The sequence below is a fragment of the Lepidochelys kempii genome, chromosome 12 (genome assembly GCF_965140265.1).
Source record: "Lepidochelys kempii isolate rLepKem1 chromosome 12, rLepKem1.hap2, whole genome shotgun sequence".
Classification (NCBI taxonomy): Eukaryota; Metazoa; Chordata; order Testudines; family Cheloniidae; genus Lepidochelys; species Lepidochelys kempii.
This window is the reverse complement of record NC_133267.1, coordinates 25,500,782-25,526,352: the sequence shown is the minus strand read 5'-3', so window position 1 is coordinate 25,526,352 and position 25,571 is coordinate 25,500,782. Positions and strand designations below refer to the sequence as shown.

Sequence of the window (25,571 nt, the reverse complement as noted above, 5' to 3'; positions counted from 1 at the left end):
TGTACTATACAATATTTGCTCTTTTTCTTGTCTCTGTGCCTGATTGCATACTTCTGGTTCCAAATGAAGTGTGTGGTTGACTAGTCAGTTTGTAACTCTGAGGTTCTACTGTATTTTGATCTATACAACATTGTTGATTCATAACTGTCCCTGATAAATTCCATTACTGTACTCTCCTTGCATAATACTGAAATCAATGGCAGATGTTGTGCAAAGTGTTGAGAAAATAAGAACAAAAGAAAGAAAAGTTAATAGTTTTCATACTGCCAGGCTTGTAATTCTATCATCTTTGTTATAATGTTGCTATTATTACCCATGCAAAACCTTCTTCTTCAATATGGTATGACTAATCACTGCTGCTAAGGGGTGAGTTGTCAAAACACATCTATGGCTGCAAACACTTGCATGTGTTATGCTGGTGCCCTGTGGATCCTGAAGAGAAATACCATATCAAAATGGAAGATATTATGGATCAGATCTTCAACTAGTGTAATCAGGAGGGGCTTAGTCCTGATGCCATTCAAATCAATGGAAAAACTCCCATTGTCTTGAATGGAGCTAGATCAAGCTGCCCTTAAAAATCTGACCTAGTGTATTTATAGAAATAACCATGTTAGTCCTTCAGTGGGAAATAGTGTCCATTTTGGGGAGGAGCAGGTAAGAGATCGGGGATTTGAATGTCCAGCTTTGCACATTCAAAATTTTCTATTCCCTTGTATTTTAATTTTATTGTGAGGCAAAACAGAAGTGTTTTACCTCTTAGATTTTGGAATAATGTCCCCAGGAAAGTGATGGAGTTCACACTGGTTGGGCCACCAAAGCTTAGTTAGAAAAAGCACTGGAGAATATGTTGCAGGGAGCAATCCTGCACTGACCCTTGAGGAATGGACTGGGTGACCTAATCCATCTTTCTGTCTGTATGATTCTAAAATATTGCCAACCCTGAGTATTAAAAAATTAAGACTCAGGCCCCCACAATCATGAGATTGACTTAAAATTCATGAGCTCTTTTAAAATAAGAAGTTCCTTTTTGTTCTTGATATTTGCCTTTTGGTGTTGTAGCTTTTCACAATTCACATTTTCAAATTTTCTGTGGAACTAGGGCAACAAACGTCCCTTTCTCAAAAAAAAAAAAGGGGGGGGGAGAAAGAAAAGAAAAAGAAAGCTAGCTGAGATTCTCATGCAATCACACGACTTTTGGAGTTGGTTTAAGAAAAAAACAAATACTGTGAGGCTCATGATAAAATGGAATAGTTAGCAACACTGCCATTTTTCCTAAACTTTTCCTAAACTTCAGTACAGGTAACTGAAAATGAAATATTGTATTTCAGATGGCACAGATCTGTGGTATTAAACAGACACATTCTTGTACTCTCCTTACTAGTGACTGCCATCTTCTGGCTAGTTAAGCAAAGGTCACATGTACAAACAGCTAATTGTACAGTTTAATATACATAATCAAACATGGAAAAATATTATGTATATATCGGGATATATATATTTGTAATACAGAGTCAAGTTTACTTATTACAGTTGTTTCAATTTTCTTATTCCAGATAAACTTTTTCTTTCATTTTGCAGCCCACATTGGGAAAGACCCTTTTAGTCTAATAGGTCTTCCCTTTATGAAGCAAGTAGTAATGATTTTCTGTCATTATTTTAAGCATTATTTAGTCTAAATACATTCTAGAGTTGAAAGACTGAAAATTCATGCTGACCTTCCAGGAAATATTAAAGGCAGAGTTTTAAAATATATTCCATGTTCTTTCAGAATAGAGCCATGCATGAGAGAACAAAGGGTTTTGGAAAGAGTGCTAGTTATTTCCAAAAGGAGCTGTGATCAGAAGCCACATAGTCTTGTAGTGGCCAATACAGATCACTTGAGATACAGTGCTAAAACCAGGCACCCCTTGCACAGAGATCAGTTATCATGGAAAGCATTGGATTCTACTTTAAGTGAAACTTTATCAAGTGCTTTTGTGCTTCAGGTCTGATAATTACTGAGGGCTCAGTTTTGTACCCTTTATCTATGTTGAGTAATGAACAAAATAGGGCTAGTTGTGTGAGTAAGTACTACTGAATGTGAGTATGGGTTCAGATTAGGGATATGGAAATTTTATTTAATGAAGCAGAGTTGATTGCAAGAGAGTAAGGCCCCATCCCATTTACTTTTCCTTAGACATCTTTGGCTTCTTCCTGAAACTTCTATCCAGAAACAAGAGTGCAGGGTTCTTCTAGGATTCAGAGCATGAGAAGTTCTCTGTAGCTTTAAAATTGTAGATTCATAACAGGCTGCAATTATCTGCCTGGAACTTCCTTCCCAGATAAATGAGGATCACGTGTTCCTGGTACAGCAAACCATTGCGGTTCCTCAGCATTCAGATTCTCCCAAATCTCTCGCTTTTTCAGCTCCATGAGCAGCATCAGAATCCAGCCAAATGAAAGATCCAGTCTCACTTCTAAGCTCTACTTCCCAATCTACTTGTCAAATGGGGAGGAAGCCCAAAGCTAGCAGTATAGAGCAGATAATAGTATCACAGAATTAGAGCGGGGAAAAGTTTATCCCCCTTCAGGGGCAGGGTACAGAGAGCAATCTGATATTTCTAAATGGCAGATTTTCTATAAAGGGAAGCATTTGGAGCTAGTTCTTCATCTGGTATGTAGAGAGAATTTCTAATGATCCTGGGAACTATTTGAGAGAGACATTTATTAACATACAAAGTCTGTCTCTTATCCTTGTGGCTAAGCCTAATGTCTGTCGTATTATTAAAAAGACATTCACTTGTCTAGATCACTGAAAGCTAGCAGAGTCTTCTGGGCCCCATAATGAAGGACCCTGCACTATTTCTGATTTATATTAATAGGTCAGGGAGATCTTGCTACTTTTTAGCTGCCAACAACACCTTTTTGGTAAAATACAGTGTCTACACTGAAATAGATTGAATTGAAAATGGAGAATATTTCAAAATTAATGCATGAGTACAGCAAAGCATGTATCTTTGCTCTTGATCCAACTCTAGCACTCTTACTGATCTATAATTCTGTTTAAGGTCAGACCCTTCACCTTTATCTGTAAAGTGTTTAAACTAACTATATTTGACTTTTAAAAGAACCCTCTATTTTGCATGAATCTTAGGTCATGTTTACATTACAAGCGTATGTTAACTTACATCAGCATACAGTCACCGCAGTTATTAAATCACTTGTGTGTGTGTGTGCATAGCTGGCTCCTTGTGTCAGCAGTGCGTGTCTTCACCAAGATTGTATTGCATCAACTGTACTGTCACTGGGGGGCATTGAGGGACAGCTCCTGAAGGCCAGTAACAGCCGATGTAACCAATGCTGTGTCTACACTGAGTTGACCTAATTACATTGACCATGAGGCCTGATCTACACTTCAGACTTAGGTCGATGCAAGGAAGCTTACATCAACCTAAGTGTCTGTGACGGGTTAGATCACAGAAACCCCCTTGGGACTTCCACCTGATGTGCTGAAACTACCTCTGAGCCCATTTTTCCTGGCAGCTTGGGACTTCAGTACCCTGTCTTGTTGAGCCAGACATGCTAGCCAGCTGCAAACACAGACCCAGGTCTGAACCACATCCCCCAAAACCTGCAGGCTTAACTGAAAACAGCTTAAAAAGTGCTCCTGTCTCCAGCACCCAGAAACCCAGTTCCCAATGGGATCCAAACCCTAGATAAATCCGTTTTACTCTGTATAAAGCTTATACAGGGTAAACTCATAAATTGTCCGCCCTCTATAACACTGATAAAGAGATATGCACAGCTGTTTGCTCCCCTAGGAATTACTTACTTACTCTGAGTTAATTAATAAGCAAAAAGTGATTTTATTAAATATAAAAAGTAGGATTTAAGTGGTTCCAAGTAATAACAGATAGAACAAAGTAAATTACCAAGCAAAATAAAACAAAAACACACAAGTCTAAGCCTAATACAGTAGGAAACTGAATACAGATGAAATCTCACCCTCAGAGATGTTCCAATAAGCTTCTTTCACAGACTAGGCTCCTTTCTAGTCTGAGCCCAATCCTTTCTCCTGGTACAGTTCAGGTGTAGTTAGGTTTCCAGTTCAGGTAGTAGTTAGGGGATTTCCAGTTCAGGTAGTAGTTCAGGGGATTTCTCATGACTGGAACCTCCTTTGTTCTGTTTCACATCCTTTTATAGCTTTGGCACAAGGTGGGAATCTTTCATCTCTCTGGGTTCCCACCCGTTCTTCTAAATGGAAAAGCACCAGGTTTAAGATGGATTCCAGTACCAGGTGACGTGGTCACATGTCCTGTGAGACCCCAAGCCTTCATTCTTCCTGGCCTGACACACAGGAAGGCTTGCAAGTAAACAGAGCCATCTATAGTCAATTGTCCTAGTTGATGGGAGCCATCAAGATTCCAAACCACCATTAATGGCCCACACTTTGCATAATTACAACAGGAGTTATATTTCATATTTCTAGTTTCAGTTACAAGAATGATACATTTATACAAATAGGATGACCACACTCAGTAGATTATGAGCTTTGTAATAATACCTTACAAGAGACCTTTTGCATGAAGCATATTCCAGCTACATTATATTCACACTCATTAGCATATTTTCATAAAATCATATGGAGTGCAATGTCACAGTGTCTACACTAAAATTCGGCTCCCCCCTATGTAACTGCCCCACTAAGCTGACTTAAGCACTCCATCTCCACCAGAGGTATAGTGCTTAGGTCGATGTAGTTAGGTTGACGCAGTGTCAGGGTAGACACTGCATTGTTTACATCGACTGTTACTGGCTTTTTCCAAAGCCATCCCACAATGCCCCACACTGACAGTACAATCAGTACAAGTGCTCCTAGTGAAGATGCACATTCCCAACACAAGGAGCATAGTGTGGATACGCAAAAGTCATTTAATTACTGTGGCAGCTGTATGCCAACCTAACTTAGGTTGACACAATTTTGAAGTGTAAACATACCCTGAGTCTATACCGCTCGGGGAGGTGGTGTTACTAAATTAGTGTAGAGATTCACTTACATCAGCAAGAGCCAAATTTAAATGAAGACACTTCCACAGCTAGGCTCTTGATCCAATTTTAGCACTCTTACTGATCCATACTTCTGTTTAAGATCAGATCCATAGCCTTTATCTGTAAAGTGTTTAAACTAATTATATTTGACTTTTAAAAGAACCCTCTATTTTGCATGAATCCTTGGCCATGTTTACATTACAAACTTATGTCGACCTAACTTACCTCGCCATACAGTCACCACAGTTATTAAATCGCTTGTGTGCGCGCGCACACCTGGCTCCTTCTGTCAGCAGTGCATGTACTCACCAGGAGAGGAGCACTTGTATCAATTGTATTCTCATTGCAGGGCATTGAGGGACGGCTCCAGTAACAGGCAGCTTACGTTGACCTAACTGTTTAATGTAGACCAGGCTTTAGTTGCGATGCTGTAATACAATTCTGTTCTCAGCATTTGTAGTAGAGTATGATAAATATTACAGTACATGAGGCCACGACCATTGTATCACTTCATCTCCTGCTGGGATAACAGGCATTCCTCCACTGAATCTGTTGTACTGACATAGTTAATTATAGTCTGTCAGTGCATTTATCTTTACATCTATCCTAGTCTTTGCTATGTGGGCCATGATCTGGAAGCAGCATTTACAAGAGAGCAACACTCTCAGAATTATAATGGACAAAATACTAACTAGGGTGTAGTTATATCCAAAAGTGTAGAACTTACTGAAATGCAACCAACCCAAATAAACGTTTATAAGACAAAACACCCATGACAGGGTGGTCTTCCCTTTAAAGGCAGTAGTGCCCAGGGTCAGCCCACCTGCCACCTGGTATGGCCCTTTAAGGGTTTGAAGGTTCAGTTTAAGGACTTAAGGGAGATACGGAGAGAAAGTAAGTGGTCTGGGGAATGAATGGTGCTTGGGAGGAAATCTGGTCACTGTATCTTTAAGGGCCCAAGGCCAGGAGCCTTGCGGAGAGAACAGGGCCAGGTTCACCTCTGCCCCTAACCAACTGGGAATGGGCTGGGAGAGGGGAACCAGCAAAATGCTGCCTCCTGCCTCACAGTATGGCAGATGCTCTGCAGAGTCTTGAGGTTGTAGGGAGAAGATGCTAGTAGCAGAAGCCTTCCTCTGAGCCTGAGGAGTAAGTGGAGCCAGCTGAGGGAGAAGCTGATTAAGGCCCTACAGTGGGCTGAAGTACCCCCAGCTCCAGGAAGAGAGTTGGGGCTCCTGCTTTGAGAAGAGACAGTAAGTGAATTACCCACAGCTACAGGAGGAGAGCTGGGAACTCCATGTTTGAGGGAGTGACCAGTTGAAGTACAACCCCAGCTCCAGGAAGGGAATTAGAGATCTCTTGAACAGTTGAGAGCTGATCAGACTCTTATAAGAACTCAGAGTGGGGTGACCTGGTGCCATTAACAAAGTAAGTTAGTCTTTCTATAAAGACTTTATAAATCAGACCCTAAAAAGGTGGTAATTGTCTAAGTTGGGAAAGGACCTGAGCTGGAGCTGAGTGTATGTGCCCCCAAAGGGGTTGTCCTGGAGACCAGTAGCCCTTAACACCAACATACTGGTAATAGGTTGAAAATGTTTTGCACTGGCCATAGAACAAACTTCCAACTTAAGCTCCCTCTGTGGCAGTAATAAAATAAGAGTTGTTTTCTTATATCTACTATATAAAGTGATAAAAATTAAAAAGTTGTACAAAATTCCAGCAAGACCAAAATAACATGTGCCCCTGACACTGTAATATTCATCAGCCTGTTCAGCTTGAATTCTTTCATCACGAACACATTAGATAACAGGGAGAACAACTGGCAGTAGGTGCTTCTGTGACAGCTCAGCAATGGTAGGGTATTTGAAGATTGCAAACAACTGTTAAATCTCATTATCCTCAAACATAGTTGTGCCTTAAACTGTGTAAATGATTTGCCTAATAAATTGGTTAGTCTCTAAGGTGCCACAAGTACTCCTTTTTTTTTTGGTGTGTAAATGATTGGACATACTTCTACTCCCTTACACTTCTCCAATCCATTTGCCTTACTCTTACATCCACTGTGCACCCATTTTCTGTAGGTGCTTTTGACTATGCAAGATAAAAAGCAGAGGAGAACTGAGCCCAAGCTTGCTCTCTGCCCAAAGGAGATTTACTGGTACCGCACAAGCAGCAACAGGCTAAGCTTTCTTATGTTCCCTACAGGCATTAGTTTCTTTACCTATTAAATCTTTGACCTATCTGCTGATACTGCCAATAGGGGTATTGATTACAGTGGTGGTGGTTATTTTGTGGACTCTCATAAGGTGACCTGGCCCTTTAAGGAGGATCGGGCTCAGCTTCACATGTGACAGCATTAGCCCACCTCCCCAGGCAGAGAGAATGAGTTCAAGGGTCACATGATGGGGAATATGTGACTAAGACCTAGGCCTGCTGGGAGATATAAAGGGTAGCCCAGGGCCATTTGGGAGAGACTTCAGGGACCTGGATGCTTATTTCAGTGACCAGGTCTGTAGTGACCACTGCAAGACCTCCTTGCTGAGCCCCTGCTACACTACCCTCATCTTCGGGCACAAGTGGTAGAGCCCCCTCAGTATGTTGGAGGCTGGTCCTGGCTGCTGTCATCAGAGTTGGAGACTTCCTGGATTATGGCCAGTAGGAGTGGGTGGACCCCATAATGCTTGCCTAGCAGGTGGGGCTGCCTCCCTGATGTGTCACCTGCCATGTATGCCAGGACATGAAGGCTGCTCTGCCTCCCTGGGTTACCTTGAGTGGGCTCTAAAAGAAGGTGCTCCCAGGCCCTCCAGAGCTGATCACTGAGCCCTTCCTCCCTTTCCCTATCCCCATCTGCCTTCATTGCATGACCCAAGTGGGCTGCATGCTGTCAGCTGGTCTGTCTGAACCGCACCTTGAGAACAACTCTGAGCACTTGTGTTCCATACCATCCACTTCTTGCCCTTAAGTCCTGCCTGGACACTAAATGGCATGACGCGTTACCACCAACGGAGGGTGAGGAGCTGTGGTGGGCCAACCTATCTTCCACTCAGGCCCCATAGCCTGCTGGGGATATTAGTTGGTAGCTCCTCCATGAAGCCATGGCTGGTGTGGTTCAGTCTCCTGATACTCGTTCTTTTTGTGGCAAGAGGGAGATCCTAGTGCATGTCTGTCTATAGTATGCCAGGTTACAGCCATTTTTCTGGCTCCTCCAGAACCTCCTGCTCAAGTGCTGCCCCATGAAAACTGAGACCTCCTACTCAATCTCCTTCTGGCACTGCCCAAGATAACAGTTCAACAGACCAGGAGGAGGAAGCTCAATGGGCGCTGTGCTCTGAGACTGGGACACACTTCTGTTCCTTCCTTTCCTCATGTATCCAGGAAGAGTTCTCGGGGCAGTGACCTCTGACTCCTTGGACTCCTTTGTGGAGCAGTGGGTGACGACCCCGGTTCACCGTCCCTCTTTGGATCCCAACTTCTGAACAAACAACCTCACTCCTGCCCCTGTTCTCATTTGTTGTCCCTTGTAATCTATTGATCCTTGGTTCAGTGGCCCCTCCCTTGATTGAGGAAGGTTCTGAGTTTTAGTTGAACTTTACCCATCCGTCCAGGACATCAAAGAGGTAGAAAGTCCAGAATGAGCAGATCTGGCAGTGTGATGGGGTGTCTGCCCCACACTGGTGGAGAAAGGGTTAAAAGCAGCCGTGGGGAGGCTGCGCAGCAGACAGCTAATCAGAGAGGGGCTGCAATGTGCAGCCAGTCAGGGAAGAGCAGGCCCATATATAAAGAGAGCTGCAGGACAGAGTTTCCTCTTGGGAGCCCAGGGATAAGGTACTGGGTCCCTGAAGGGATGAGGGAACCGCCAGCACCCTGGGCCGGGCCGGGAAGCGGGAGCTCCGAAGACCAAAGCCCTTATACAGGTGCTAGAGCTACAGGGAAGTGGCCCAGGGAAATGGACGGAGGGGGTTGAAGGAGACACAGAGTGTGGCTGCGGCCTAGAGGGTCCCTGGGTTGAGACCTGAAGTAGTGGGTGGGCACAGGTCTTCCCCCACCTCACCCATACTTGCCACTGAGGGGAGTGACCAGTGAAGGGCTGAAGTTTGCCACTGAGGCAAGTGGCTACAACCTTGGGCTGCAGTCAGTCACGGAGGCGATGGCTGGACAGAAGACTGCTGTTCCCCCAGAATGGGGGGAGAAAGGAATGGGGCACAGCCGGAGGGCTGTGTCCTGAAAAGAACGCCACGATCCTTGAGGTGACGTGGGTCCGGAGCAGAAGTGATGGTGGTGAGATACCAGCAAAGGAGGGCGCCCTGGGAAAAGACTGAGCTAATTCCCAGGATGGCCAGCAGGAGGCACCGTGGTGGTGTGTTCTTCCCCGTTACAGACAGTGAGTGCTTCTGTAAGGAATGGATAAGGGCCAGTGAGGAAGCCTAGGCTGAGTAACAGTCTAGGCAGAAGGCCTGGGAGGGAGACCTCCTAGGAGGAGAAGCCTCAGCAGGGGCAAGACTTAGAACCCTACACAAAGGTGTGCCCAGCGAGGGAGGCTGGATAGAAGATTGATGTTTTGAGCTTTATGTTAATGAATCAGACTCCCAAAAGAGGAGAAAACACTTGCAGTATGAAGTCTCATTCTCTAGGGAACTGAGGGGAAACTGAGGCAGCAGCAGGTCCCAAATCCAGACCTGATAAGCCCTGCTATGTGGACTTTTTTGATGAACACCAATTTATTTAGGCTGCTGAACAGACTTCATTCACTAATGATGATCTGTCATTGATGACCTAGGTCAAATCTGCAACCAGGGGCTAACGGTGAAAGGTTCTATATCCCATTACAAATCCCTGAGCCATATATTAGTCCATATGGAAAATATATATGGACATGTGAAGTACATTAAAGTTTCACAAGCCTCTTAGTAAAAGGAACACTTATCGGTCCTGTTTTGTAAACATGGGTGTGCACAATTGGGGGGCAAGTAGGGGCAGACCCACCCCGGTAATAATTGGCAGGGGCACAAACTCCTCTGTCCCCGGTGGAGGCACAGAATGTGCCCCTCCAAAAGCGGTGGAATTTAAATTCCTGCACCTGCCCCTGTTGGCAGAGTACCAGACTCATTTCCATGGTTTAGAAAGTCACTATGGGCCCAGTCCAACATGAATTGACTTCAGTAGGGAGCTGAACTGGGCCATGAATATGCATTCTGTGTTGCTATGCAATGCAGTGTTTCAAACACACAGTCCTCTGTTTGACTGTTTACCAGACTAGTGCAGGGTGTCCTTGTGTGCCCTTCTCTAGTTATTGTTTTGCCTAGGACTGTCCATTGTCATTTCTATGAAGCAAATGTACATTCAGCAAATGTAAACGTTCAAAAAGATTCTTGTTTGTGAATGTACTCTTAAGCAGATGCAGACTTGTTTAAAGACAACAGATTTTTCTTAAAGTAGTTTACCACGGTGAACAATGAAATGGAATATTCCCCAGCACTAAATGATATGCCCTTTATATCAGATATCATTTCTGATAGCTCAACAAAAATATAAATTTGATCCCTGAAAACTAAACCCAAATTATGTGCACTGTGCTCTCTCATGGAGAGGAGAAAATTAAGGTAAAATGAGGCCCTAAAGTTTCTAGAGAAACAGAATCAATATAGCATGATCCCCTCCTACTCGTTCTCCTATGCTGTAGAATATGCAGATCAGCTAACACCAGGTAGTTTCAGCTTGACCAGAATGTCACTTTTATTAAATAATAAAAAAGCAATTGTATTGTAAAATGGATGTAGAAAGCTAATTATAGTTAGCCTTGGAGGCTGGCAGTCAGAACTCCTAGGTTTTGTTTTGAACACGGTCACTGATTTGCCATGAGACCTTGAGCAAATCATTAAACCATTCTCTGTGCCTGTTTCCTTGTCTGTGAAGTGGGGATAATAATGCCCCAGAGGAATATTGAGACTCAATTAGTTTTTATCAAGTGTTTTGAGATCATCGGGGAGAGCTGCTATAGAAGTGCAAAGGTATTATGCTTAAATGTCAGCACTCATAAGAAGAGAAGGGGCTCAACGATAAGTAGTCTGAAAATGCCATCTAGTGGCCTGATTTCACATCATTAAGATACAAGAACTACCCCAAGAAACTTTTTCTTTGAGAAAACTTAGCCTATTCTAGTCATAAATGCTAGTGACCAGGGGAGGGGGGAAAATGGTCTTGGTAGCAGGGCTAGAAATCCCTGTTTTGGCTGTAAGGACATAATCATAGAGTCAGTGTTCTGTGTGTTTAAAAATCACTTCATGTTACTGCTCTCCTTTATCTGACAGATTGGAGGCAGAGCTGATGCTAGGCATAAGTAGACTAAGCAATTGCTTGGGGCCCCACACAGCTCAAAGGGACCCCCTATTCGCTTTTATTGTGTGTTGTGGGCCCCCCCCCAATATTCATGCTTAAGACCCCCATTGGGCTAGCACTGATACTGACTGGGAGAATCCTCAGACCAGTAAAACGTATGTTCTGTTAACTAACTTTTAGGGCTGTCAAGTGATTAAATAAAATTAATTGTGATTAATTGCACTGTTAAACAACAATAGAATACCATTTTATTTTAAATATTTGTGGATGTTTACTACATTTTCAAGTGCTCACTTTATATTTAGTTTTGATTACAAATATCTGCACTGTAAAAAACAAAATAAAATTATTTTTCAATTCACCTCATACAAGTACTGTAGTGCAATCTCTTTATCATGAAAGTTGAACTTACAAATGTAGAATTATGAACAAAAAACCCTGCACTCAAAATCAAAACAGTGTAAAACTTTAGTGCCTACAAGTCCAGTCAGTCCTACTTCTTGGTCAGCCAATCACTCAGATAAACAAAGTTGGTTACAATTTGCAGGAGATAATGCTTCCCGCTTCTTGTTTACAATGTCACCTGAAAGTGAGAACAGGTGTTTACATGGCACTGTTGTAGGTGGCGTTGCAAGATATTTATGTGCCAGATGTGCTAAAGATTCATATGTCCCTTCATGTTTCAACCACCATTCCAGAGGACACGCTTCCATGCTAATGATGGGTTCTGCTTGATAATGATCCAAAGCAGTGTGGACTGACGCATGTTCATTTTCATCATCTGAGTCAGAAGCCACCAGCAGGTTGATTTTCTTTTTTGGTGGTTGGGTTCTGCAGTTTCCACATCAGAGTGTTGCTGTTTTAGGACTTCTAAAAGCATTCTCAACACCTCATCACGCTCAGATTTTGGAAGGCATTTCAGATTCTTATACCTTGGGTCGAGTGCTGTAGCTATTTTTAGAAATCTCACATCAGTACCTTCTTTGCGTTTTGTCAAATCTACTGTGAAAGTGTTCTTAAAACGAACAACATGTGCTGGGTCATCATCCAAGACTGCTATAACATGAAACTTTTGCAGAATGCAGGTAAAACAGAGCAGGAGATCCAGGACCAAGGAGTTTAGTCACAAATTTAATTGATGCATTATTTCTTTAATGAGCATCATCAGCATGGAAGCATGCCTTCTGGAATGGTGGCCAAAGCATGAAGGGGCACATGAATGTTTAGCATATCTGGCATGTCAATACCTTGCAACGCCGGCTACAAAAGTGCCATGCGAACGCCTGTTCTCACTTTCAGGTGACGTAAATAAGATGCAGGCAGCAGTATCTCCCGTAAATGTAAACAAACTTGTTTGTCTTAGTGATTAGCAGAATAAGAAGTAGAACTGAGTGGACTTATAGGCTCTAAAATTTTACACTGTTTTGTTTTTGAGTGCAGTTATGTAACCAAAAAATCTGCATTTGTAAGTTACACTTTCATGATAAAGAGATTGCACTTCAGTACTTGTATGAGGTGAATTGAAAAATACTATTTCTTTTGTTATTCATTTTTACAGCTTGTAATAAAAATAATAATATAAAGTGAGCACTGTGCACTTCATATTCTGTGTTGTAATTGAAATCAATATTGAACATATAGAAAAACATCCAAAAATATTTAACAAATTTCAATTGGTATTCTATTGTTATAAGTGCGATTACTTGCAATTAATTTTTAATCACAATTGCAATTAATTTTTTAATCGCAATAAATGTTTTTGAGTTAGTCACATGAATTAACTGCGATTAATTGATAGCCCTACTAACTTTTCGTCAGTAATAGTTCCAATTTGACTTTGAATTTTTTTATTTTCTAAAGACAAAAACTTTTGGGTACTTTCAAGGAGATGTTAGTTCAGTGGTGACATAAACATAAGCTTCACTCTAGGTGTAAATTGACCAGAAAATGGGTGTAAGTGGCAAAGTACTATAGGGTGACTTGTACTGACTGGGCATTCAATGGTGTGCAAAGGCTAAGGAGGCAGAAAGGAAGCATATCAGGAAAAGCAACAAGGATACTCTATGTAAAATAAGGTAACTTATCTTGCATCTCCTGTTAATTGCTTTTCATGCTATATTGCTCCTCCCACTCTTTGGGCATGTGCGGTCCTTCTGCACAGCCACCCAATATCAGATCAGCAAATGGTACTATTTTACCACTAATACATGGCTTCTCACAAGTTAACAGTTGGGCCCTGATTTTCCTTATTTACATCAGTTTTACTATGAAATTCTGGCTTCAATAGAGTTACTCCTGACTTTCACTAGTGTAAGGCAGAGGGGAAATCAAACCCCTGCTGTGACACTTAACACACTAAAAGAAAAGGAGGACTTGTGGCACCTTAGAGACTAACAAATTTATTTGAGCATAAGCTTTCGTGAGCTACAGAGCTGTAGCTCACGAAAGCTTATGCTCAAATAAATTTGTTAGTCTCTAAGGTGCCACAAGTCCTCATTTTCTTTTTGCGGATACAGACTAACACGGCTGCTACTCTGAAACTTAACACACTGTTTGTATCACCATTTAATTTCAGTGTTTGTTTGTTTTTTTAAAAACTTGCTTGTGCTTAGGTCAGATCTAAACTTGGTCCAGTATGTGTTGAGTTTCCTCTTGGTCTCATCACTGTTGAACATAGTAGAGGTTTCAGAGTAGCAGCCGTGTTAGTCTGTATCCGCAAAAAGAAAAGGAGTACTTGTGGCACCTTAGAGACTGTAGGGAGCCAGGGTGGCTTCCCTCCGAACCAGAGGGTAAAGAGCCACCCTCTCAGCCTGCGTGGACAGGGCCAGATCAATCCAATCCCCGGAAGGGGAGGGGTGGGACAGGAAGTACAAAGGGCGGGGCCCTTTGCCCAGAGAAGAGAGCACCAGGGAGGGAGGGAGACACAGGCTGCTCCCTTGCGATCCTGCTGCCGACCCAGGGGAGGCCCTGGGCCAGGAGGAACCTGACCGGGAGGAAGGCCTGTGGCGACCAGGACTGCCAGCCGCTGAGTACCTGGAGGGGCCCGGCTGTAGCCCGGGCCAGCGTGAGTCCGACACAGAGGGGGAGCTGGAGCTGCCAGCAGCAGAATATCTGGACGAGCTGGAGGGACCAGAGAGACGTGCTTGAGAGACAGGGTAGGAAGTAGCCCAGGGGCAGAACTGCACCGTGGGGTGGGTGTGTTTGGTCAGCGGGCGTGGATGGCCCCCCGCTGACCGAGCGGCGGGACCTTCGCCTCCTGCCACTGTCAGGGCCCTGGGCTGGAACGCAGTGGAGTTGGGTGGGCCTGTGTTCCTCTACCCTGGCCAACCTGGCTGAGGGGCATGCTACAAACCCATACCCAGTGCTCCCCTGCCTGAGGGGCGCGCTGCAGACTCCGGCCGGCACACCTCTCCCTCTAATTCCCCAATGCCCGAAAGGTGTGACTAAGGCCCACCAGTGGGACCATGGCTCTCCATTGCCCCCTAGGGGCTCGGAGGACCGATTGAAACCTGTCACAGAGACTAACCAATTTATTAGCACAAAAGCTTTCGTGAGCTACAGCTCACTTCATCGGATGCATCCGATGAAGTGAGCTGTAGCTCAGGAAAGCTTATGCTCACATAAATTGGTTAGTCTCTAAGGTGCCACAAGTCCTCCTTTTCTTTTTGAACATAGTAGAGTAGCCCATGTGTCTTAAGGGATAGGCTAGGACAGGATATATGTGCTGCAGTTTACTTTGGTATATTACTGGATCAAATTGATGGGCATATGACACACTCTGCACCAGGACGATGTATTTGCATTAGGCACTTCTGAAGCTACATCTATGTCACCAGCACAACTTCTCTTAATGTAGATAGAACCAGACTGGTCTCTGCTGCACCAGTGGGTGTGGAATGAGGCCAGGGAGACTGGAATGACATTTTGCTAGTGGCTGATTGTGCTTATCTCATGTGCATTTACTGTTTTCAGTTTGTTTGCATTTCTGGGATTTGGATATTTGTTAGGTTATTTATGTAATAGGCTCAAAGTTTGGAGTTTGTCTTAATGAACCTAAAGGAATGTTATTGCTCTGACTGAAGTTTTGAGCATATTTATTTTGTTATTTATTGGTGTCTTTATTAAACACACAGATCTAACCTTCTTGTAAAGGGTTCCTGGTGATGTCCCATTATCCCAGCAGAACAATATCTACTGTAAACTCCTGGTTCAGTGCATGCCCTCCACATGGAGGCACAAAAGTCTGTCGTGTGAGACAGAATCATTTTGTGTGTAGCTTGTGTATGTGGTGTGTGTTTTTTTTTTTTTTTTAATTTAACTCTATTGGTGCACTTCTAGTGTGCAGGGAAGGCCTAACTCAGTCTGTATGGTCTGCTGAGGGCAGCTCAGCCCATTCTTAGACCGGCCTCCCTTTGCAAGGGCTACTAAATACGTTTAGATATATTAACAATTCCCAAGTATTTAAATCTGTTATCGGTTGGTCAAACCTAACTGAAGCTGATGGGTGTAACAGCTACCTTTCATCTATAATACATATAAAGTAGCCATTAAGCTCCTTGGGCCTTACCCAGAGTTTTGATTAAGAAAATGGATGGCAGCATCAGATTCTGCGTGGACTATAGAAAATAAAACTAAATCTCTTTAAAGGATTCTTATCAATTGTCATGAATAGGCAATTCCCTGGATGCTGTGGCAGATTAAATCTAGTTTTCCACACTGGATCTTAAAAGTGGCTATTGGCAGGTGGAAGTAAATCCAAAGGACAAGGAGAACTTTTTTTGGCAGCTGAACAAAGCCTATGGCAATTTAAAATGACAGCCACACATGAAAGGCTAGTGGTAAGCGTATTACATGGCATGCCTCTCAGCTTGTTTGTTATGCCTGGATGATGAACTGGTGCATACTAAAAACTTTTACAGGTGGTCCCTGATAAGCTGAAGGCTGCCAATCTGAAACTGAACACAAAGAAATGTGAGGGTTTTTTTTTTTTTAAATATTTTACCCTGGGCACAGTTGGCAGAGATAGCTGCAGCGCTACAGAGTAAATTCTACTCTTGTTACAGAAGATTTATTTGGGAAGTTTGTTAATACTGCAAAACAACTTACACAAGTTTCACACTTACTGATGTCAACAGAATTACTCCTAATTTACACTGATGTAAAGCAGAATGGAATCAGACCTCTAATGTGCTATCTAGTGTGCCCTTGTTAGCCAAGAAGGCCAGTAGTATTTTGGGATGTATAAGTAGGGACATTGCCAGCAGATCGAGGGACGTGATCGTTCCCCTCTATTCAACACTGGTGAGGTCTCATCTGGAGTACTGTGTCCAGTTTTGGGCCCCACACCACAAGAAGGATGTGGAAAAATTGGAGAGAGTCCAGCGGAGGGCAACAAAAATGATTAGGGGACTGGAACACACGACTTATGAGGAGAGGCTGAGGGAACTGGGGATGTTTAGTCTGCGGAAGAGAAGAATGAGGGGGGATTTGATAGCTGCTTTCAACTACCTGAAAGGGGGTTCCAAAGAGGATGGCTCTAGACTGTTCTCAGTGGTAGCAGATGACAGAACAAGGAGTAATGGTCTCAAGTTGCAGTGGAGGAGATTTAGGTTGGATATTAGGAAAAACTTTTTCACTAGGAGGGTGGTGAAACACTGGAATGCGTTACCTAGGGAGGTGGTGGAATCTCCTTCCTTAGAAGTTTTTAAGGTCAGGCTTGACAAAGCCCTGGCTGGGATGATTTAGTTGGGTATTGGGCCTGCTTTGAGCAGGGGGTTGGACTAGATGACCTCCTGAGGTCCCTTCCAACCATGATATTCTATGATTCTATGATCTACAGCACTGAATTTCAATGAAAACTGCACCCATGTATGCCAGGTCTAAATTTGGCTTGCCTAGAGGGTTCCCCCTTGGTGATCACAACATAGTACAACAGCCCACATGTATGTAGGGATATGCTATAGTAAATAAGATCTAGATTCTATAACAACTCTGATCCATCTACATTTCACACCAGTGTAATAGCATTGATGTAGTTACACTGGTACAAACCCCTAGTGTTGATGTGCTGCACTGGTGTGAAGTGGGGCTTTCACTAATGCACTTTTCTTTGGTATGCTGGATTAAGTTGCACTGGTGCAAGCTCTGTTTTGCACCAATCCAGTGCATTAGGAATTTATACTGATGAACCTACATCAATGTCTTTACATTAGCCTGATTTTCCTTAATGTAGCTAGAGCCAGAGGCCTGGTGTAAACTGAGAGGTTATGCCAATTTAATTTAAATCAGGTGTTAAATTGATACAAATCCCTGTGTGGGCACTCTTATTTCACCTTATTAGTGGGGTTTTTCCAGTTAATCTTAAACAGATGCCTAATCAACTTGCCAAATAAGATAAACCAAAATATGCTGTGTTCAAACCAAAATAAGTGTCCACACAGCCTTTTGCACCAGTTTAACTAAATCAGTGTTTAAAAATCCCATCTTCAGTTAAACTAGGTCAACTCTGTCTGTAGACAAGGCCTTGGTCAGTGCTGTAACAGCAGGGGTAGGATGAGGTTGGGACTGGAATGACATTTTGCTAATGTCTGTTTGTGCTTATCCTGTGTGCTTCAGCGTGTTCAGTTTGTTTGCATTTCTGGAATTGGGGTATTTGTTTCAGGTTATTTATCTAACAGGTGTTCAAAGCGTGGAGTTTGCCCTAAAGAAACTAAAGGAATGTTATCGCTCTGACTGAAGTTCTTGAGCAAATTTGTTTGTCCCAGCTTTGTTTTTATTTGTCTCATCTCTAAAATTAGATCTGTGTCTATTAACATGCCAGTTATTCATGCCCACCTTTGGAACTTCAGAAGATGAGGTGTAGCCTAGTGAAGTGCGTGCTCCGCACAATACCTACCATAAACATGTGGCTCAGTGCATGCCTCTGCATGGAGGTTCAAAAGTCCATGTGGGGTGAGGCAAGGCCATTTTGCCTTTCAAAAACCTATGTAGTTCTACTGGCACACTGCGTGTGGGTGAGGCCTAGCTCAGACTGTGTGCTCTGCTTAGGCACTTCCTAATTACACTTCCTAACCACACAAAACTGAACACCCTAGCTCTGCCCCTTCCCTGAGGCCCCGCCCCCACTCACTACATTCCCCCTCCCTCTGTGGCTTGCTGTCCCCCATCCTCACTCACTTTCACTAGGCTGGGGCAGTGTGTTGGGGTGAAGGTGCGGGCTCTGGGGTGGGGCCAGAAATGTGGATTTCAGGGCTTGGAAGGGGACTCTGGGCTGGGGCAGGGAATCGGTGTGGAGGGGGGTGAGGGCTCCAGCTGGAGGTGTGGGCTCTGGGCTGGGGATGAGGGGTTTGGGGTGCAGGAGGGGGCTCTGGGTTGGGTGGGGGCTCAGGGCTGGGGCAGGGGTGCAGGCTTACCTTGGGTGGCTCCCAGTCAGTGGCGCTGCAAGGCTAAGGCAGGCTCCCCTGTCTGTCCTGGCACCACGCTGCGCCCCGGATGCGGCCAGCAGGTCCAGCTCCGAGGCGCAGGGGCCAGGAGGCTCCACACACTGCTCTCACCTACAGGCACCATCTCCCATTCGCCACAGTTCCAGTCTTCTGGAATTTCCACAGCGCTCCAAGACTTACTAAAAAATCAACATTAATGGTTGTGTGAGTTTCTCAACCAGCTCTCTTAAAACTCTTTGCAAGTTATCTGGAGCTGCTGATTTAAAAAATGTCTAACTTCAATTTCTGCTGTTTAACATTTTTTCCATTCCACTATTATCTCGGGGGGAGGGGGGGAAGAAAGGAGGGAGTTTCATCACATAAAGAACAGAAATATTTAATAGAAAAAGCTATTCTAGATCCAAACATTTTCTAACCCTTTAAGGTAAGTATTCTAAACAGTTGTTTGGTAAGCGAATATGAAAAAGTAGTTTCCATGCTTGAAGCTCCATCTCGAACTCACTCCTTGCTTCTTGCCTTTAGAATCACTTACATTTGGTGAAGTGTCTTGCTCAATTGTATCCATCTATTAACTCTGCTAAAATGAGAACCTATCCAGAGATGTCACTGCTACATCAAAATCACTTTAATTCGCTAACACTTACTACTTCTTCCCTAAAGGTATATGACCTTTTTGTCTCTTCCTAAGTTTTTGGCACCTCTGTTGCTAGGTATCAGAGTAACAGCCGTGTTAGTCTGTATTCACAACAAGAAAAGGAGTACTTGTGGCACCTTAGAGACTAACCAATTTATGTGAGCATAAGTTTTTGTGAGCTACAGCTCACTTCATCGGATGCATCCTTAAACGCAAACTTTGCAGACGTCTAGTCCAAGCATCCTCTATCTGATCAGAATACACCCAGTATCCTAGTTACTGCTGAATAATGAAGATTGTTCTGTAGGTCTTTCCTAGGATTACTTCCACTATGAATGATAGCTCACTTTCCAGTATATTTGACACCATTTGCAAAGGATATCCAATTCAGACCAGGCCTCTGAAATATGACTGTTGCAGAGGCTGCATAAAGTCACTGAGTCTTGCCCGTGCAGAGAGCAGCATCAGGATTTATGCATTGCTGAAGTGGAACAATTACAAATGTCATTGTCTTTGTCAGCATTTCTCTCTCCTGCCTAGTGTAACGGTAACTAACACCGAGCTGGTTACCCCCCTCAGACTGTAATCAGAGGCAGCAATTCATTCCAAAAATAATGCCACCTTAATCTTTTGTTATGAAACTTGAATTGGCCAAGATTATGACTAATGAAGATCACTTTTAGTATTATATCGAGATTGCATTAATGGCAGATATTGCATTCAATGTTAAGGTTACACGATTAAAATTAGTCAGAATACTGAAGAATCTAAAATAACTAACCTGCCCTACTGAAAGCCTGTATATTCATGTACTTTACATCATAAGCAGCTATATAGTAAGACAGTAGTTTTATTTATTCAGCCCCAACATAAGCTGGGAACTTTACAGATACAGAAGACCGATCCCTGCCTTTTGAGTTTACAATCTTAGACCCTGATTTTTCCAATGAACTCTGTACCAATGGGCCACTGCACCCAAAGGATTACAGAATTCAGTTTAAGGGCTTGGCTGTGGCTGGCCTCTCCATGGATATGGTGCCGGGGGGGGGGGGAGCAGTGCATGGAGTGGCACGTGGGCCACCATTGCCTTGTCCTCCCCTTCCCCCCAAAGACTGATCACAAGCATAGTCCTTGAGCACACATAGTGTCTTTCATAACCTCACATTTCTTCACCTACACAACCACACCAGTCAACAGGGCTAGCTGGCTGTGGAAATAAGCATGTGCTGCACTTATCTTAAGGGGTAATAGCAACTAGCAAAATTTCCCTGGTGTCTCAAAGCTCCTACTGAGGTGATACAGCTGCACCCCACCAATCCAGGCCTGTGCTTTCAGGGCCTGCTGAAAACCTATTAAAATCAGTCAACAGATTCCCATGGGTTTTAAGGAGTATCAGAACAGGCCTTAAATGCATGATGATTCAAAAATGACCTGTAACTTTTGGTTGCCACAGCTCTGGGTGCTCAACAACTTAAGGGTCCTTGGGGTTGGTTTATTTGTCAGAAGTGCTGAGTATCCACATGTCCCCCTGACATCATGAGTCAGTATTATGAAAATTTAACAATTAAATAAACCAAAAGAAAAACCCTTAAGTATACTCAGTGGGGGGCAAAAGAAAAGCACTTATCCTACGGGTGCTCATTAGATACCTTTTGTTGTTCGTTACTTGGAATACAGTAAACCAATTATTTAAAATCAAACATTTAAACTACCATCTCAGGAAAGCGCAATCTAGGTACTTGAAATTACGTTAAACTATTAGGGAAGATTATTTACGAAACTGTAAAATCCACCACCATTTGGAATGTGTAAAATAAGGTTGAATAAAACTAAAGAGAATGTACCGTAGGAACAACTCCCCAAGAAACAATTGGCTTGGAATGACCAATTGTATTTGTATTATTATGGTAGTACCTAGGCACCTGAGTCACAGAACCCGACTCTTTCCTGGTAGGCACTATACAAAGAGAACACAAGGATGGTCTCTGCCACAAAGAGCTTATAATCTATATAGCTGACTTCCGTTTCTAATTTTTCTGATTCTGTAAAGCTATCCATAAATCAAATTCTAAATAGGCAGAGCTAGCCAGTTGGTAAAATTTGTTAAAAATGAGGAGTGCAGGTTTGTACCTGCTTGACTTTAAAATACTGAGGTTTAAAATTGTATGAACACATAGATGCATCTACCTTGCTAAGGTAGTTGCCAAGATTGTACATACAAATAAAGTTTTCATCACAAAGTCCAACTGTTCATATAAGTGGCCATTTGTGTGCTGTTACCCAGTTGGCATTTACAGTTGCAATAAGAATATAGAATGGCCATAGTGGGCCAGCCCAATGGTCCATCTAGCCCAGTATCCTGTCTTCCAACAGTGGCCAATGCCAGGTGCTTCAGGCAGAATGAACAGAACAGGTGATCAAGTGATCTATCCCATCACCCTTTCTCAACTTCTGGCAAACAAAAGCTAGGGGTTCTATCCCTGCCCATCCTGGCTAATAGCCATTGATGGACCAATCCTTCATGAATTTACCTAGTTCTTTTTTGAACCGTTATAGACTTAGTCTTCACAACATCCTCTGGCAAAGAGTTCCACAGATTGTGTGGATTGCGTTGTGTGAAGAAATACTCCCTTCTGCTTGTTTTAAACCTGCTGCCTACTGAATTTCATTTGGTGACCCCCTAGTTCTTGTGTTATGGCACACAATTTGTGCTTGTGACCTGCAAATATTTATGGCACATATGCATGCAGTTTTTAAAATTAGTCCCCAAATGTACTTTTCTTCTCTTCCCTTCTGCTCTCTCATTTTGGGGTACCAAGGGGCAATGCTGTAAGAACATCAGCTTCTAGCTCTCCCCTAACACTCCCACCCAGAACCTTGACCATACAGGTATCTCAGATGGATTTCCACCAGTTCTGTTGAGATAAAGAGTTAGAAACAGGTACTGGATCCTTCTGAAAAAGGTACAGAGCTCCTATATCTGGACAGGTGTGGCATACGAGACCGTTATATCTAGGAAAAATTGCAGAGCCATTGGCCATTATCTTTGAAAACTCGTGGCGAACGGGGGAAGTCCCGGATGACTGGAAAAAGGCTAATGTAGTGCCAATCTTTAAAAAAGGGAAGAAGGAGGATCCTGGGAACTACAGGCCAGTCAGCCTCACCTCAGTCCCCAGAAAAATCATGGAGCAGGTCCTCAAAGAATCAATCCTGAAGCACTTACATGAGAGGAAAGTGATCAGGAACAGTCAGCATGGATTCACCAAGGGAAGGTCATGCCTGACTAATCTAATCGCCTTCTGTGATGAGATTACTGGTTCTGTGGATGAAGGGAAAGCAGTGGATGTATTGTTTCTTGACTTTAGCAAAGCTTTTGACACGGTCTCCCACAGTATTCTTGTCAGCAAGTTAAGGAAGTATGGGCTGGATGAATGCACTATAAGGTGGGTAGAAAGTTGGCTAGATTGTCGGGCTCAACGGGTAATGATCAATGGCTCCATGTCTAGTTGGCAGCCGGTGTCAAGTGGAGTGCCCCAGGGGTCTCTCCTGGGGCCGGTTTTGTTCAATATCTTCATAAATGATCTGGAGGATGGTGTGGATTGCACTCTCCGCAAATTTGCGGATGATACTAAACTGGGAGGAGTGGTAGATACGCTGGGGGGCAGGGATAGGATACAGAGGGGCCTAGACAAATTGGAGGATTGGGCCAAAAGAAATCTGAGGTTCAATAAGGATAAGTGCAGGGTCCTGCACTTAGGACGGAAGAACCCCAATGCATAGCTACAGACTAGGGACCGAATGGCTAGGCAGCAGTTCTGCGGAAAAGGACCTAGGGGTGACAGTGGACGAGAAGCTGGATATGAGTCAGCAGTGTGCCCTTGTTGCCAAGAAGGCCAATGGCATTTTGGGATGTATAACGTGATCATCCCCCTCTATTTGACATTGGTGAGGCCTCATCTGGAGTACTGTGTCCAGTTTTGGGCCCCACACTACAAGAAGGATGTGGATAAATTGGAGAGAGTCCAGCGGAGGGCAACAAAAATGATTAGGGGACTGGAACACATGACTTATGAAGAGAGGCTGAGGGAACTGGGATTTTTTAGTCTGCAGAAAAGAAGAATGAGGGGGGATTTGATAGCTGCTTTCAACTACCTGAGAGGTGGTTCCAGAGAGGATGGTTCTAGACTATTCTCAGTGGTAGAAGAGGACTGGACAAGGAGTAATGGTCTCAAGTTGCAGTGGGGGAGGTTTAGGTTGGATATTAAGAAAAACTTTTTCACTAGGAGGGTGGTGAAACACTGGAATGCGTTACCTATGGAGGTGGTAGAATCTCCTTCCTGAGAAGTTTTTAAGGTCAGGCTTGACAAAGCCCTGGCTGGGATGATTTAATTGGGGATTGGTCCTGCTTTGAGCAGGGGGTTGGACTAGATGACCTCCTGAGGTCCCTTCCAACCCTGATATTCTATGATTCTATAAAACTGTTACTGAGTAAGGCTGAAATTCCATGTGCCTCAGGCCATGATAATAATGGATGGAAAAGCAGGAAACATCACTGCTTTTTTTTTTTTTTTTTTTAAATCATGCCTGCTATTTGAAGCTGCTTAGGGAGTCAGTTAAAATAAGTCCCGGGTAGATGGCTTAGTGGGTAGTGGACAAGGAGGCACCTGCTTTAGACATTTATTAGGTAGTATTAAATTTATCATTCATGTCGCTGCAGGGGTAGAGGGCACGTTGTCTTGTTGCACGGAGGGAATGGCTGTCTGTTAACTACAGTAATAGTTCCTGCTAGACTCAAACACACACCACGGAGCAAGATTGAGCTGGGCCCCCGTGGCTTTTAATGGCTGTGGTGGGTAACGGGGTACGCTGGGCCCAGAAGCACGTCTCACCAGGCCTGGCTGTGGAAAGCATTTGGGGGACCCTACATGCGGCCTGCAGCACCACTCCTGAGCACGGAGTCCGAGCCACAGCGTGGAGGGGCCTCTGCCCTGGCGCTAGAGCCCCGGGGCCAGCCCCCAGAGCGTCTCCCCTACGGCCCAGCTCTGCCGCTCCCCGCGCTCCCCTCACACGGGGAAGAAGCAGCGGCCACCGCCCCGGACAAACCTGCCTGAGGCGGGGCCTGTGGGAGGCTCCCCAAGCGGAGCAGCCGGTTGGCTGCAGGCTCTGCGCGTCAGGGCCCCTCCGCCCTGGAGCCGCCGGACAGCCCCGACCCCGCAACCGGCACCGCGGACTAGTGTCTGGGCCGGCGCGGCGGGCAGCCTGAGAGCGGCGTCCCTGCAGCCGGGTAAGGGCGGCCGCGGGGCCGAAGTGCGTCGCTGGGCGGGAGCCGCCGCGTGGGGCGGGGGGAGCCGGGGGCTCGAGGGGAGCGGGAGCCGGAGCCGCTCCCTTGGCGCTGTGGCGATGCTGAGGCCGGAGCCGCTGCAGGGCGCGAAACCACGGCCTCTGGTGCTGCCCCTTCCCGCTTGCGGCGCCGCTGAGCCCTACCCCAGCCGCCTACGCAGCGAGTGCGACCCAGGCACGCTCCGCCGAGGCCTCGCTCCCCTGGGGAGGGGAGGAGCCGGGCGGGTCGCGGCCGCGCCCGTGTGTCTGCGCTGGGCCGGCCGCCCGCTGGCTCGCCGCCTCGGGGAGGGCCCTAGGGAAGGGCAAGGCGAGCCCCAAGCCGTGGTGGCGTGGGCTGGTCCCGCGAGCGCACGGAGCCGAGGGCAGGGCGGCTGTTACCCGGCTCCCCTTGTGGGGGACGGGAGGCTGCTCCGATAGAAGAAAAGGAGGACTTGTGGCACCTTAGAGACTAACCAATTTATGTGAGCATAAGCTTTCCTGAGCTGAGCTGTAGCTCACGAAAGCTTATGCTCACATAAATTGGTTAGTCTCTAAGGTGCCACAAGTACTCCTTTTCTTTTTGCGAATACAGACTAACACGGCTGCTACTCTGAAACCTGCTCCGATAGGGTTGCCGGGTGTCCGGTTTTCGATCCGAGTGCCCTGTCGAAAAGGGACCTTGGTGGCTCCGGTCAGCACCGTTGGGCCGTTAAAAGTCCGGTTGGCGCAGAGCTTGCAGCCTCCCTACCTGGCTCTGTGCAGCTCCTGGGATGCAGCCGGCATGTCCCTTTGGCTCCTAGGGGTAGGGGCAG

General features: G+C 44.8%; 1 protein-coding gene and 1 long non-coding RNA gene across 8 annotated transcripts in view; one reads left to right on the top strand and one right to left on the bottom strand.

The window, feature by feature from the left end:
- Positions 1 to 3,870: 3,870 nt before the first annotated feature.
- On the bottom strand, positions 3,871 to 25,030 carry LOC140896320 (uncharacterized). 3 transcript variants are annotated; one of them, XR_012154514.1, is made up of 3 exons: positions 24,544 to 25,030; positions 18,777 to 18,985; positions 3,871 to 4,236 (listed from the first exon to the last, which is right to left on the bottom strand). It is a non-coding gene; the product is annotated as an uncharacterized lncRNA (long non-coding RNA). The 3 variants fall into 3 exon arrangements; XR_012154513.1 differs by having other exon boundaries at positions 24,925 to 25,030; XR_012154515.1 differs by lacking the exon at positions 24,544 to 25,030 and adding an exon at positions 22,664 to 22,754.
- Positions 24,571 to 25,571, top strand: part of PDP2 (pyruvate dehydrogenase phosphatase catalytic subunit 2) — a 173,003-nt gene continuing 172,002 nt past the window's right edge. For all 5 annotated transcript variants that reach the window (XR_012154512.1, XR_012154509.1, XR_012154511.1 and 2 more), the window contains exon 1: positions 24,571 to 24,724. The gene's annotated coding sequence lies outside the window, so the exon portion shown is untranslated. The remainder of the gene's footprint in view (positions 24,725 to 25,571) is intronic.